We start from the raw sequence: 15,040 nt of genomic DNA, 5'->3' as shown, positions 1-15,040 counted from the left end.
AATCTTTTTTTTTTACAGAAAGCTCTTCCAGGGGAAACAAAGCCCAAAAGCTGATGTTTTGCTGTTGTGGTAATAATTAAAACATCGTCATGCTATTGAAACAAAGAGGTCTGTGCCGGGGGTGAGCAGCTCCAGCAGCGAGAGCAGGATCAGGGAATCCAGCAGACACCCCTGTTCCTGTCGGACACCTTTCTTTAAGGGAATTCACTGGGCTGGCTCAGCAGCAGGGGACTGAAGGCCTGAGAATATGGTTAATATCTCTTTTAAATTTAAATATTAAATTTGTTGGGGGGAGGCGCATTTTTTTCTGTTTTTCTTTTCAGCCACCTCAGAGATACTGTTGTGGTGCTGGGGAAAATAAGCTGGAAACCAAAGAAGCTAAAGAAGATTCCCAAGTTTCTTTCCAGACATTTGCCACCTTCAGAGGGGGCACAAATCTGCCTGGAGCTGAGGAAGGGGATGTGTAGGGAGTGCAGTGAGCTGGCACTGTCCCCCAGATCCCTGGTTTTGGAGATATTCGTTGACATTCTGAGAGGAAAAAAGCCTTCCCATCCTTTTCCACTCCTACAGTCACCCCTGCCAGGGGTGTGTCTTGTTCCAGATCCCCAAAAAGGATTTGCGTGTGTCCTGCACTCCTGAATGCGCGGCTTGGAAGGAGCATCCTTTAGCAGGAGCGAGAGGAAGAGGATTTTGTATGAAGCCGGCAAGTTTGGGCAGGTGAGAGAAGAGAAATGACCAAATATAAGAGTTGAAGGGTCCCTTAGGGTGCCTCAGGGGTCTCGGGGAGAGTTGAGGTGGGGCTGTGACCAGGGCAGGGTGTGCGCAGCCCCTCTAGCACCGAGAGGAACTCCGAAGGTCCCTCCCGCGGGCGGGCCCGGCCCTCGCAGAGGGGCTGAGGGAGCTCACCGGGAGGGGCTAGGGCTCCGGGGGCCGCCGGGCTGGGCTGCGGCTCGGCTCCCGGTGCCCGCGTTCCGTGCGGGGCTGGTCGGCGTGGCCCCGCTTTCCTGGGGAGCGATCCGCCCGGCTCCGGGAGGGAGAGGCGAGACCCTGGCAGCCCCAAGCGAGGGCTGGAGTCCCCGACAGCGGCTGGCCGGGAGCGCTGAGGGGCTCTGGGGCTGTGCCGAGCCGGGCGTCAGCCGGAGCCAAGTTAAACATTCCTCATAAAGGAGCTGGGACACATCGTAACAAAACCCACAGTAAAACATCTCGGGCTCTCCCGCCCAGCCTGTCCCGTGCGCAGCTCTGGCTTTTGGGGTGTTTGCTGCTGATGTGTGTCCCCCTTGGCAGAGAGTCAAAGAGTTTGGTGCAAACATCTGTCCCGAGGCAGACCTGACAGTGGGGCTGGCTCCGGTGGGCAATGACAGCCTTTTGCTGGTCCTGCCCCGATTTTCAACCAGAAATCCTGTGCAGTGCTTATGGACCGCGGTTTTGGCGCTGAATCGTTCCCAGGAGCGCATCTACTTGAGCGAGCCGCATCACAGTGACAAAGGCTCCTAAATGCTGGAATTTGGACCTCTGAAGTGCCAGTGCAGCCTGCTTGGAGGAAACTCTTTACGGAGATGCCCTGGTTTGGGCATCCCCGGAGTCTCGGCGGCCGTGGGGCGGCAGAGGAAGGAGCTGGGCATCCGTCGCTCCCCACAGGTAAGGGGGTTGCCTGCGTCGTCCTTCCGAAGCTGTAGCCCCGAAATGTGTGTTTTCCAGTGCTTCAGGCTCCGGGGAGCTAATGAGCGTGGCTCACGGGAAGGCCAAGAGTCTGTTTCACTGTGGGTATTGTCAGAAGGGATGTGGTGTTTTGCGGAGTGTGTTACCGTAGCTGTGTTTACAAGGTAAATGGTCCTTTAGCTGAGATGTTTTACTGTGGATTTTGTTACGATGTGTCCCGGCTCCTTTATGAGGGATGTTTAACTTGCTTTGAAAAAGCCTTTGAGCTTTGTATTGATGCACTCCCCAAAAGTCTCTGGCAAGGGCAGTTCAGGCAGAGCTTATGCAATTTTTGGATTTAGGCTTTTATTTTGAGCTCTGCCTTCTCACACTTGTCGCAGCGTGCACTTGCTGTGAAAACTGAGTCTGCCTCGGGAATTCTGGGCTTTGCAGTCACGTATTATCATATCTCGTGTCTGGTTCCCCCTGATTTTTTGTTCTTGCCCTTTCTCCACTCTGCTTTCCTGGTGTGTACGTCTTCAAACGCTTACTTGTGTGCTTTTCTGGCCTCTTGAGGAAAATAAATTAACAACTACCAAAAGTAGTAGTTTGGGGGGGACCTTGCTATGAGGAGCTAAAAAACATTTTAATACCACTTACTTTGTCAGCATAGATAGTGAACGGTAGAGCCACTGAGCAGCTTGGTGGTCCTGTGGAATTTTCCCCTCTTTTTGGTGCAGTGAGATGATTATGGAATAATTTAATAGCATGTGTCAAATGTCTTTGGTAGCATTTGTGGGTTAGTGTGATGATTTTTGGAGAATTAATTCGTGTTTTATAGAAATGTACGGTATAAATTCATTTTGAATCCAAGAAATAAAAGTCAATTGAGAAACTGCAGCCTCTGCTGGGAACAGGGGAAGCAGCACATTTTCAATAGAAAGAAGGGTGTCTCCACCAGGAAATGGGTCTCCTTCAAAGATGGGATTACCAATGACCCAGTGATCAATACCTGATGGAAATCTTATCCACATGGCCTGGGTGTGCATCCCAGTGAAGAGTTCCCATAAATGCAGTCAGATGTCCAGCCTTGTCTGGAAAGATATTCATCGGACCAGCAGATGGAGAGAAAAGAAATATGGATATGGAACAGCAACTGAGTGGACAAAAGGATGAGGCAACCTTCTTTCTGGCCAAAAACTGTATATAATGCAGCCCTGCAGAAGTGGACTTTGTGAATGGGGGAGGATACGGTGTGATAGAGGCTGGATCTGAGGGTCACCAGCACCGACCCCGGGCTCAGTGCTGACCCTTGCTTGTGGCTTTTCGAATTTCTGTTTTGTAATATTTCTCAGTAAAATGGCTTATTGATGAAATTGGCTGATGCCTCATTACAGCTAGGAATGCATAGTTCCTGCATAGTTCATAGTGTTGCATAGTTCAGCTATTGCCAAACCTCTTGTGCTATCTCATTTCAAGCTCCTAGTTTAGGCAAAAATGGACTTTTTTTTTTTTTAAATGCCTTTTTTAATTTAGTTTTTTATATATATGCAGAATTGATTCTTCATAGAATCACAGAATGGTTTTGCTTGAAAAGGACCTTAAAGATCATCTCATTCCATCCCTCTAGCCTGAGCAGGAACAACTTCCACAAGACCACTTGCTCCAAGTGCTGTCTAATCTGGCCTTCAACATACCCAAGGAAAATAATGGGAGTGTTTTAGTCCACAGCTGGGACGCAGGACTTGGGTCCTTCATCCAGGAAGGGGTTGCTTAGGTCCAGACAGAGAGGGGTTAGCTGGTGAGTGACATCTTGTGCTCTCTTTGGTAAACAGACCTGTGCTTAATGGTTTTGGAAATACCTGCAAGTGGCCAGTATTCATCACAATGAGGCTCCATTGAGGCTCCAGTCTGACCTCATTTGCCTGAGGAATTGTGTTCACCTTTGGTCTGGCACAACAGCAGCTTCCAGCTCCATTTCCCAGAAAGGGCTAAAAAAACCCAACAACCACAGCAGAGAATGCCTGGGCTGCCTTTCTGCTCCCCTGTGAGCCAGTGGCTGCTGTGCAGCTGCAGTTTGCTGTAGGCTTCCACAATTCCCATGTTATTTGTGGGGTAACTCTGTAGGAACACATCAGCAAGGCATAATTCAGTAGGTGAGTTAGGGCAGAGCGAAGGTGAGCAGAGGGTGGGGATTGATCTCAAGATCTTCACCAGAGAAGACCTTTTTTTGTAGTTGTAGTTTAAATGTAACGGGGTTTTCTGGGGAGCTAAACCTCTTCCCTTGTGCGCAGGAAGGCTCATCCTGACAGATATTTGAAAAGCTAGCTGCAAAGTAGCTCTGAATAACATGTTGTGAAAAACAAGATTCATTTTGTACGTAGATTTTAAGAAATAGGTTTAATAAAAGATAAGACAATTAGGAGATAAGGAAAAAGCAAAGTACGGTTGGTCGGGTGACTTGGCATTTAGCCAAGTCCACAAACTGCTATTTTATAGGTTTTCTAAAAAGACCCTTTCTATTGTATCAGTCTGTTGAATATTCATATTTTTCCATAAACTAGTTTCCATATTCCAGGGACTGTTTTGCAACGCCCCTCCTTGGGTCCGCCTTTTTAGAGCTACATGTTTCTTGGCTGTGTCTTCATTATCACCTCCAGACTGGGCCTTGGTCCGTGCTTTCTTCAGATGGGAGATGCTGATAGCTGGTGTATCAATAGCAGAGTCTTCTTTACATGTTCACTGGATGTTATCCCAGCCAAACAGACAGTTTAAGCAATTACTATATCACTACTACCACTTTGCCTAATTTTCTTTACTAACAGCAGAAATAAAAACTTACATCCTTACCACAAAATTATTAATCAAATAGCACACACCTTGCGAAAAGCCAACTTTATAATAGGCATTTATAACACACATCTTGCAAAGCTGCTTTGGACCAGAGGGCCACTGCTTCCTCTCATCTGGCAGTGGGGCTCTCTCTGCCTCTTTTCCTCTGCCTTCTCAATGTCTCTTGCTTAGTTACAGAGCACTGGCAGGTAAGGCCAGGCTGGGAAGCAATGGTGGCACGCCCTTTGCAGATGGTCAGAATGAGTACCTGTGGCAGGAGATGCATTCGGGAAGGCTGGAGGCAGTGTTCTTATTCCATCTTTTGCGTTTTTGATTAAGCAGGATGAAATTTTTGAGGTCTAGGCATCATGTGTGAAGTCAAGGGAAGGTTGACGGGAAAAAATAGAAGCAAGAGTAATTTTCTCAAAATGCTTTCTGCTTTCCACCTGGAAAAAAAAAAAAAAAAAAAAGGAAGGCACTATCAGACATCTTGTCTGAGGGTTTTTTTGGGGTGAGAACTAGGAAACAAGATAATAAACCCCAGTGAACTGCTGACTTTGAGAGACAGAAGCATAACATGCCATCTATTGTGACAGTACATGTGTTTCTTTGGGATCTGAAGTGAAGGGTCTTGAAACCAGGCTTCTGTTTTATTTTCCTTGGCAGAGGTAAATTGGAAATAGCGTATTAACTTTATTAGGACATCTCTAAACGAGCTCAAGGTTGTTTTCTCTTTCTGTTTTGGCTTCTGTTGTCCCTTCTATGACAAGTCCTGCTCCCCTGCTATGCTCCTCGAGCAGGTGTCTGTGCCCTGCTCCCTGGCATGGGTTCTGTCGCTGTGAGGGGGCATTTCTGGAGGGCCCTTGCAACCCAGCCCATGCCATGACTCCATGCTGAGAAGTCTCTGCTCAGTGCCACCCACAGAGTAAGGGGCAGTGGGTGGAACAGGGAGGATCTGTAGGATTTAGGGAACCTGGATCTCTGTGCCTCAGGGCCTGGTGCATCACCTGGTGTAGCCAGCTCTCTGGTTGCCCTCCAGCCAGGATCCCATCCCAGGTCACCTCTGCCGAGCAGGATAAGCAGGGTGTGATGGGGGCAGAACCCACCAAAACAGAGCAGGGACTGGCCTTGATGGGGGCAGAACCCCCCAAAACAGAGCTGGGACTGGCCTAGATAAGGCTTTTCCCTGGACGAGAGGCTGTTGTTTCCATGTGGGGCATGGGGCCATGCTGCCTGTCTCTGTGTCCCTGGAAGACAAGCGTCATGTTCAGTCACCAGACACTTGGGAATACAGTGTGGGATGTTCGACCTCCCATAGAAGTCTATTTTGGGTGTAAAATACCCAGGTTTTGATGGCCTGGAGTTTTTTTGAACCGAGAGGGGTGTGAGGCTGACTGGTGAAGTTGCTGCCTGAGAAGGGACAGAGAGGGCTGCTGCTTTGGTTCATACACCAGGGGGACAGGAGCCCAGTGAGATTTCTGCTGTGCAAATGTGGCTGGGAGTAGAACAGCAAGTGGTAAACTGGACTTTGTTCCTTAAATCCCAGAACACCTGGATTTAATTTCCATCAGCCAGAGAAGGGAATGAACCCTGGTGCCAGCCATCCTGGGGGCACTGGACTGGTGTTACCATCTTCTGTGTTACGTGATTCTCCTTTGATCAGAGAGGGCAGAAAATGAAGCACGAGGTGCAGCTTGTTTTGTTTCCATGATCTCCAGGCTTGAGGCAGCTGCAGAGCACTTTGGTTTCAGATATTCCTACCAAACACAGTCAGCTTGAACCTCTCACTGGTACTTCTGGATTCTTCTCTGCCACTCTTCCTCTGATCCTGGGAGGTGTGGGCTCAGAAACGCCTGCCCCTACTGGATGCATTTTTACACATATAAATTTAGATTCTTAGGAAAGTAGTCAATTCTAATGAAAACGTGTTCTGTTTACAAAACACACCGAAAGCAGGTGTTTTGGCACACTTGTTAATAGTAGGTCTTGCACTTTGTTTCTTCTGTTTTTTTCTTATCCTGTTTTTAGGAAGACCCCTAAACTGGAAAATGAAAAGTGAGGGAGAAAATGTCGCTTTTTATTTTCTACGTATTGCGTTGGATTTTGCTACGTCAAGTGATACCACCAAAATATAATCTGAATATTTGAACTTCAGGACTCTGCAGTTCATTCTATTTGATTGTTTCGGTGACTGGAGGTGCAAGAAACACCAAATCCCAAAGCATTTCTGTGTCTGTAACATTAAGTGTGGGGTTTTCACATAAGCCCTTTATTTTGTGGTTTGTTTGGGGTTATTTTCCCCCTGGCTTTTTAGTGTATTTCAGAGAAGTGCAGCGAGGGGCAAGTTGCTGGGTGGCACTAATTCTGACTGGCACAGAAATGAGGGGCTGTGTGTCCCTGTGCTTCCAGGCAAACCTAGATGTGACATGGAAAGCCTGCATGCATTTCCAGCCTTGGCTACACAGGCCACCACTCAGGCTTCTGAAAAAGCAGAGCAGCTGCCCATAGGTATTTGTACCAAATTTGGAGGGCCATGTGTTTGTATCTGGGGACCGCTCAGTCCACTGGGCCTGAAAGTTGTCCTTGAAAGAAGAGAACCTAAGCAATTTTTCATAATTCCAAGTGTTATTCCTTACCATTCCTAATACAGTGTAAAGTATCTTTTTAAGAGGCTTAGGAGTGTTTGGTTACCTCTGTACTCTAGGCAGGGGATTTGTTAGGCTGGTAGAAATGTTTTCTCACCTGGAGGTCTGTTACAATAATCAACATAAGAATTAATTTGTTGTCATTTTTTACCTTTTTTTCTTTATAGTTTGGGGAAGATATTTGGCATAAATGCATCAAACGTGTTTAAGTACTTCCTTTCTAGAGGAATGGTTTGTCATTTGCTTATGAATCCTCAAGCAAATGAAACTGGAATCTGAGAAAGGGATCTGCCTGTTGATTCCTGCAGTTCATGGTCTGCTGGATCAGGGCTCTTTTGGACAAGATAGCTGTGAAGAAAGCGTAAACTCTAGTTCAGATGAGCTAAATACTTATGAAAGAGAAATGGGTGCAAAAGAATTGGACTTCTTTTCTTTTGGGTGATTGCTCCTCAGGGCACAACCCTGGGATGGTCCAATCACTGCGCCAATTCCTTCCAGCTCCTTCCACTGAAGGTGCCACACGAACTCACAGCCCGAAAGCGCTGAATTTGGGTTGTTGTGTGAAGGAAAAACTAAATCACTGAAGGCCCACAGTGTTGTGCAGAGCTGTTGTTCTGAGCTGAAACACGTTCCTGTGCCCCACAAGGTCCGAGGGTGACGAGTGGCCTCAGCAGGGCTCTGTCACGAGCACCTGGCTTTCACAAACATCTGCCAGGGCTACCTCCAGAGCATTCCCAAAGTGGTCTGGCTGTACCTGACTGGGTTGGAGTGCAGATGTGCTTGGGGCTGGCAGGGCCCTCAGCACTGTGTTGAGAGGGCTGTGTGTTGTGTTGGCACTCCTGTCATCAGGGAGCTGGCACCCAGCCAGGCCACATCTTTGCAAAGTTGCTGTAGCCAGTGTTGCTCAGTTTCTTCAGCACCACTAGACATATCTGGAGGTTCCTATTTGTAGCTCCACTCCCTCCCAAATTGGTGTTTTTCTGCCCCAAAGCAGGCTGCCATCCTGCAAGAGGGGTTTTTTCCCCCTATCCAAATTGCCATCTCACTGTGGAAGTAGTTAAAAAAGATGCTTCTGAGAAACTGATTTTTAAGTGTCTTTCAGCGTTGTTGATTGAGTACAAGAGATGGGAATAAATGCATTTGCTTTGACTTGACAGCTGGATTATATATTCTTTTCCTCTGCTCATTTGTTCCTGTAGCCTTTTCCTCTTTCATATGCCATTCACTGCAGTTTTGCTTTTGAGAAACTTGGTGCCCATTTCCACTGTGCTTTTCCAGCTGCTAACTTCAGCCTTGCTCTTCTGCAGCACACTATGAATCCTGTGGCCTTCTCCTTGGTCTTTTTTTTTACCTTGGCCCCTGTGTTTTGGCAATAGTGTCAGGGAGTGGGAGGTGGGTTTTTTTGTGCACAGGGATGGAAACATGTGCCAACTCTCAGGACTCCTTTCTCACCTCACTTTGAGTTGCATGTGGTTGGAGAATTGCTGTCTAGATTGCTTGCTCTGATCACAGAACTCTCTTATTTCATGTTTGGGACCCAAGCTATCAAAGGAAAAGCCCTTGCAGGACAGTGACAGGATGTGTGGAGCTCAGGGTCTGGGTTATTAATGTTTCTCCTGACATACTTTATTTTCTGTAAAGCCCTTTCAAGCATGCTCAAATACCCTTAAATTCAGTCCATGCACTTGGTCTGGATAGGAAAACAAAAAAAAGTGCTGGGCAAAAATAGAGTGCTGTTGTAGAATATTGAAAGGTAGTGTGTAGCTTTCCCCTTAAACTTTTCCATGTTCTTTGATGTTACATGTCCCTGTGCAGTGACACAAGGTTGGATTCCTGCCTATGCGAAGAAGTTTCCCCTCCCTTTTCGGGCATTTCCTTAAAATTTGGTGTTTACTAAGTTTCCTCACTTGACTTGGAGAATCTTTCATAACCTGTGACCTGTGTTAGGCTGTGTGGTCTTTTCTGTCTTGGCTTTGTTTTCCCAGATAAAATCAAAGCAGTGGGTTTAGCACATGAAAGATTAAAGAGGTTTTACCAGAAGTTGGGGAGAGTTGTCTAATTTTTCCTGCTACAAGCTTGAGTTTTTCCTTCCTTTTTCAGAATCTGCTGTGTTGGGTGTCCCAAGGAGAGCTGGATTCCTCACAAAGGGTCTTAGGAATTGGTGCTAACTCTGCTTTTTCTGAAGGTGTATCAAAGTGTGCTGCCTTATTGGCAATTTTCTCCACTGAAAAGCTTTCCCTTGCTGACCATCAGTGCATGTATGTGTTTTAATCATGCAGCCTGATGTACTAAGAATATTACCTTCTAAGCAAACACCTAAGCTGTAATAGATTTCTGCTTGATTTGTGTCTGTGAGAAGTGGGATTTGTGCTGGAGAGGTGCTGTTGGGAAGAAAGGATGGAGTGGGTGTGCAGTGAAGGACTGAGTTGTAGGGAAGGGGAGTATTTATGAACTGTACCAGTAGTTCCCTGAAACTGGGGCTGCAGCAATGGTGAGAGTGTTTAGAGTTGGCCTGTCAGGATGAGCCATAAACAACCCAACTGAGCCCTCCATGGATGTTTGAAACACTTCCACAGAAAGGCAGTAACCATTCCATGAGGAAGCTACAGGTGATTGCTTATGATCAGTGGGGAATTTCCTTTGGAATTACCAATCAGAGAGTGTATCGAAGCAGAGCTCATCTTTTGATTCTTTTCCTGGTCAGTTACCTCATCTCTGGCTTTAATGAGTTTTCTGTGCTCTGGTTAAGGAAGCAGTGTGATTTCAGCTTGAAATTCAGGGTGGGGCTTGAACAGTCTGTTGTTTTACACAACTGCTTTGGTTATGGGTCAGAGAGGGAGAAGATAAATCACTTTTTAATGTCTTGAATTTTTCCATCTGGGCACATGGGAGCAGCTCAGTGCTGGCACAGTTCTCCAAGAAACAACAATGTTCAAGAGGTTTAAGCCCTGTTAACTACTCTGTTTTGTCTCAATGCAAAGATTTGGTCCTCCATTCCCCGAGAGATGAGGGGAAAAACAAACTTCTGCTATTCATAGAAAATAATCTGTTATTCCCTGTGGAGTCTTTTAATTCTTTTATATGATATACTGTCCACCATTTTTCTAACAAAACCTGTTCGAAATTTAGACTAAGGATTAGAATTTAGGACTGCTCACTACAAAATCTTCTGAAGCCTGAAGGACTGTGGTGTGATGACTGCTCTCAGCAAAGGTTCTATACTAACATCATGTCAGATTCCTCTCAGCCCTGGGCAGGAAACCTCTGGGACCGTGTTTTTGGTCAGAATTAGGGCTGTGTTTAACACTGACCCAGGTCAGGTCAATGTTTACCCATAGGATATGGTGTTTGGGCCCCAACACTGAGCTGCAACAGGATCAGGGTGACAGATGCTGCACTTTGTTGCATCCTGCAATTTTCTATGCTCCCTTGAGACTTCCCCCCGGATGTGGCTGCAGTGGAAGGTGGGATGAAGGTAAACCTGCACCTCCTGCGGGCATTGCTGGCCTTTGTGTCTCTGCTGTGCCATCAGGGGCTTTGCTGCTGTCACTGCCAGCCACACACGAGCTCCAAGAGCTGTGTCTGAGCAGTGTGGGAGCTCATCCCTGCGAGTATCCTTCTGTTCCACAGCAGCCAGATGCAGTGCTGGGGATGCTCCAGGTTTGGCAGCTTCAGAGTTGGATTGACAAACTTCACTGCCATTTTTTGTTTCAGTGACTTTTCCGAAGTGGTGCTGTCAGATCCCACCTGACAGTCTGTGCTTTGTGTTCGAGGTGGTTGTGTATTTGCACGGCAGGGAATTAATGGTCCCTTCCAAGTTCAGTCCAACAGATGTCAAAGGCTCTTACAGCAATATTTTATTCTTTACTTCCCTTCGTGATCATTTATTCTCCAAGTTGCTACGAGCAGTTCTTTGATTTTTCCTGGAGAAAACCACATGGCAGAGAGAGTTTGTAAAGGAGCCCAGACTTGAGTTTGGAGAATGCTGAGAGCTGCGTCTACCTGCGCTCGTGTCCCTACAGCAGGGGAAAATACGCTCTGCGAACTGGCATTCTCCAGTGCTTTCACCTAGAAGAGCTCTTCCTGGGAGACAGGGCACAGATTTATTTCTCCAGTGCTCCGACTGTACTGGGAGCGCTGAAAACATGAGGAATATTTTAGTTTCTTTCCAGTTTTCGAGACAGCCCCGGGTGGTGCGGTGTTTTCCCCCCGTGTGCCCCGCTCTGCCGGGGGACACCGAGGTGACACCGCGGGACACTCGGCAGCGGCTCGCTGCTGCCGCCTGCCGGCCGCGGGCGGGACTGCAGCAGGAGGCGGCGCATGCGCACTGACTCGCGAGGTGCATGGCGACACCCGCAGGCCGGAGCGCGGGAGTGCGGCGGGCAGCGCGCGCTGACTACGGACCGCGGTGTGTCACGTGATAGCTGAGGGCGACGCGGAAACAGCGCTGAGCATGCGGAGTGGGGACTGGCACCCCGCGTCACGTGGCACCCAAAGGCGGGACAGGGCCCCGGCGGCGCGCATGCGCTGTGGCGTTCCCAGGCGGAGTGCTGCCGCTCTGTGGGGATCAGCCGGTACTGCAGGGCAGGAGCCGCGCCGCGATTCCCGGGGCGGCCGTGCCCGGAGCGCGGGGCTGTGCCCGGTGACCCGGCGGGGCCCGGGAAGACTCCCTGAAGAGCGGGACGGCAGCGGGGATTTCGCTGGAGGCGCATGAAGGCTTTCCCAGCGCGGGCACGGAGCCGGGGAGTAGCTGTGGGGCCGCCCGGCGGAGCTTTCCCTCAGGAAACAAACACTGGAGTTTGTCCCCGCCCGGCCCCGCGGCAAGGGGCAGCGCAGCAGAGGGAAGAGGCGGCTGGGGCTGGAGACAGAGCTTGGGTGTTTCTTTTATTAGCACGGACGTGCAGAGGGAGTGAGGTGGGCCGGAACACCGCGGGTGCTCGGGCAGGTGAACCGGGACTCAGGAGAGGGAGTCGCTTTCTTGAGCTCCTGAAGTTCCACTTGTCTCTCTCAGGAGCAGCCATGCAAAGTTTCCCGTTTGGAGCTGGGCTCCAAAAAGAAGGAACCTGAAATTGCTGCTTCTGGAAAAACTGTGAGTATATGAAGCTTGCTAGTGTAAGCAGCCAGTAACTTCCACTGACATTTTACTATTAGAAATGGTGATTTTATTTTTTTCTGCCCACAAACCGCTCGGCTCTTCCGTGCAGGCATCGCTGAGGCTGTGAATTGCAGTTCAGAGCATCCTCAGCCTCCCGAGGTTTGGGGCTGTGGCATTTGGCGGGTAGAAAACATTGCTGTCTGTCTGACCTGGATTTGGGGGTGTGTTTCCAGACTTCCTCAGACTGGGAAAAGGCCCAGAGGGTGGTGGGAAGGGCTTTGTCCCGCATTTGGACAGCATCAAGGCAGTGATGTTTTTGAAATATCTCTTGTCTTTGCTTTCCTAGCTCAGGGTTAAGTTGGTATTTGCTGAATGGGGTGTGGAGTGAAGAGGTCTCGGTTCGGAGATCAGGAGATAGAGACACCCCTCCTTGGTGTGTCTTGGCTGAGCAGAGAAATGTGATATTGGCAGAATGGGTTTGTGGATATTTGGTCAATCCAGGGCTGCCAACATGTCTCGGGTGTTGCTGATTCAGGGCAGGGGGGAGCAGGGCGTGATGGGCTCTGGGACTGGCTGTTTGGTCATGCTGGAAATGAGCAGCTGGGCCTTCTCTGAGGCTGTGCCGGGTGTGGATTCATGTCCTCTCTGGCCTCAGGTCTGTGCAGCAGGGGGAGACTGGGCAGGTTTGGGGCCTGGAGTATCCCAGCTTCGTAATTCTTTGTCACTGTTTGTCTCCTTGCAGAGGAAAAGATTCCATGCTTGGCTGTTTGCTCCCTGCAAACATAATTCTTCATAATTCTTTGTCACTGTTTGTCTCCTTGCAGAGGAAAAGATTCCATGCTTGGCTGTTTGCTCCCTGCAAACAGCAGAGCCCAGCCCTGAGGTTCCTCAGCGTTTGTGTGGCCCCCTGTCAGTGTCACCACAGCTCCCTTTGCCATCCCCGTGCTGAAGGGTGGGAGCTGTGCAGAGCCAGGGGCACGTCACCTTTGGAGAAACTGCTGTTGTATTGTAGATCTGCAGAAGTGCTGAGTATCAAAGAGCAGTTTGAGGGTTTGAAAAGGCAGAACAGAGAACAGACAAATCAACCCCAACAGGCTGAGGACCATCCCCTGTTATTTACAGAACATTAATCCAATAGTGAAGCAAACCTGTGGCAATGATTCTAAGCAAGAATTGTATTTTTTTTTCTCAAGGTCACTGGGAAGCATGGGACAAGAACTGAACGATAACTTCATGTCAGCCTGGCAGAGAAGCAGCAAATTGTGGTGGAAGAATATCCACGAGTACCTGTGAGATGATGATCTACAGTTTTGAAATGGACCTGGAAAGGAAACCAGGTTATTTTGAAGGAAAACCTCAGGTGGAATATGTGAGAAAGATTATTTGATGAGAGATTTCTTTGAAGTTAGAAATATGTTGATGTTAGGGTTTTTTAATTTAAGCAAAGCATCTGAAAACAGTCCAGAAAGGTTACAAGAGGTTAGTGAGGAGCTGAGGACACACCTGGGTTTGCTGCTGCCTTGTCTGCTGCTCCTGCACTCTCAGCTGGTTGTCAAAGGATGGTTTGGCTGAAGACAAAATTGCCACATTCTGCAGAGCTGCATCAATATTCTTCAGTTCAAAAGGAAGATTGTCCTGTGTTGTTGGCATTTTAAGAGCTTTAGTTTTTCCTAAGAAGGAGCATTGTAGTCTTGGTGTTGTGTTCAGCCAGAATAGTGCCTCTGGTCCCTTTTGAAAGGAGAAGCTGGAGCTTGGATTTCTCTCTCCTCCGTGGCCTTGGTGCTAAAGAGAAGTACTAAAGGTGCCTGCAAAGGCATGACTGGATGCTTTGGAAGTCAGGAGTGGTTGTGACTTTACATCCTGGTTTTGGTTGGGACATTGAACAGGTGTACCCTACTGATTTATTTGATCTCCCTTGGCTCTCCTGCTTGAAATAAAAGTGCCATTCCCCTCTTGTCCCTTCCATAATTTCCAAGTCATTATTTATCCTGTTACGGCTGGCTGATGGGCAGAGGAAATGCAGCCTGAAGTGTGGTTCCACAGCAGATGTGAGCAAGCTCACTCATGAGCTTCAAACGAGTCCTTGGATGCAAAACAAACAGAGGCTTTCTTCAGAGGAGAAGGTGAGGTATTTTTGAGGCTTCCACCTAATTCAGTTAAACCTTTTCTTATCACTAATAACAGACGTAAGGGAGACGTCAACTTCCAGCATGCCAACTGCTCAGTCTCACTGAGGTTTCCCCTTGGTCTGACTGCTCAGCCTCCTGCCTTTCCCCCCACACTGTTCCTGTGACGGCAGCGCTGATGCACTCCCCAAAACTCAGGTTCGCAGGTTTTGGCTTTAGGCTCTTGTTTTGAGCTCTGCCTTTTCATGCTTGTTGCAGACTGTGCTTTTAATGAACAGTGACTTTGCCCCGACAGTTCCGTGCTCTGCAGTCACACTTTATTGTATTTAATTTGTGTTTCCCTCTGCTTTTTTATTCTTCCTCTTTCCCCACCATTTCCCTGCTCTGTGCATCTTCACAATTTTAGCTATGTGGTTTTCTAGTCCCTTAATGAAAAAAAAAAATAAATATGAGATCTTGAGACTTTTTTTGGGGGGGAGGGGAAGTGGGGCTTGGCTTGCTCTAAGGAGCCAAAAACTACTTTTCAAGAGTTACTTTGTTAATGTGATTTGTTGCCAGTAGCGCCCGTGGGCTGAGGGCACAGGTTGTTGTTTGCCGTAACTCGGCTACAATCCTGTTTCAAGCTGCGAGCTTAGGCACAAACTGATTTAAAAAAAACACTTTTTCCCAGTAGCAAGAGTAACCCAATAGAAGCATGGAAT

At 48.2% G+C, this 15,040-nt stretch overlaps 1 long non-coding RNA gene across 1 annotated transcript; it reads left to right on the top strand.

Moving 5' to 3' along the window:
- The first annotated feature begins 11,845 nt into the window (after positions 1-11,845).
- Positions 11,846-14,786, top strand: LOC136360724 (uncharacterized). Its single transcript, XR_010743502.1, has 2 exons — positions 11,846-12,207; positions 13,407-14,786. It is a non-coding gene; the product is annotated as an uncharacterized lncRNA (long non-coding RNA).
- Positions 14,787-15,040: the final 254 nt, after the last annotated feature.

Source organism: Sylvia atricapilla, chromosome 4 (assembly GCF_009819655.1).
Source record: "Sylvia atricapilla isolate bSylAtr1 chromosome 4, bSylAtr1.pri, whole genome shotgun sequence".
Classification (NCBI taxonomy): Eukaryota; Metazoa; Chordata; class Aves; order Passeriformes; family Sylviidae; genus Sylvia; species Sylvia atricapilla.
Note: the sequence above shows the minus strand (reverse complement) of the source record. Positions and strands in the feature narration are given on the sequence as shown.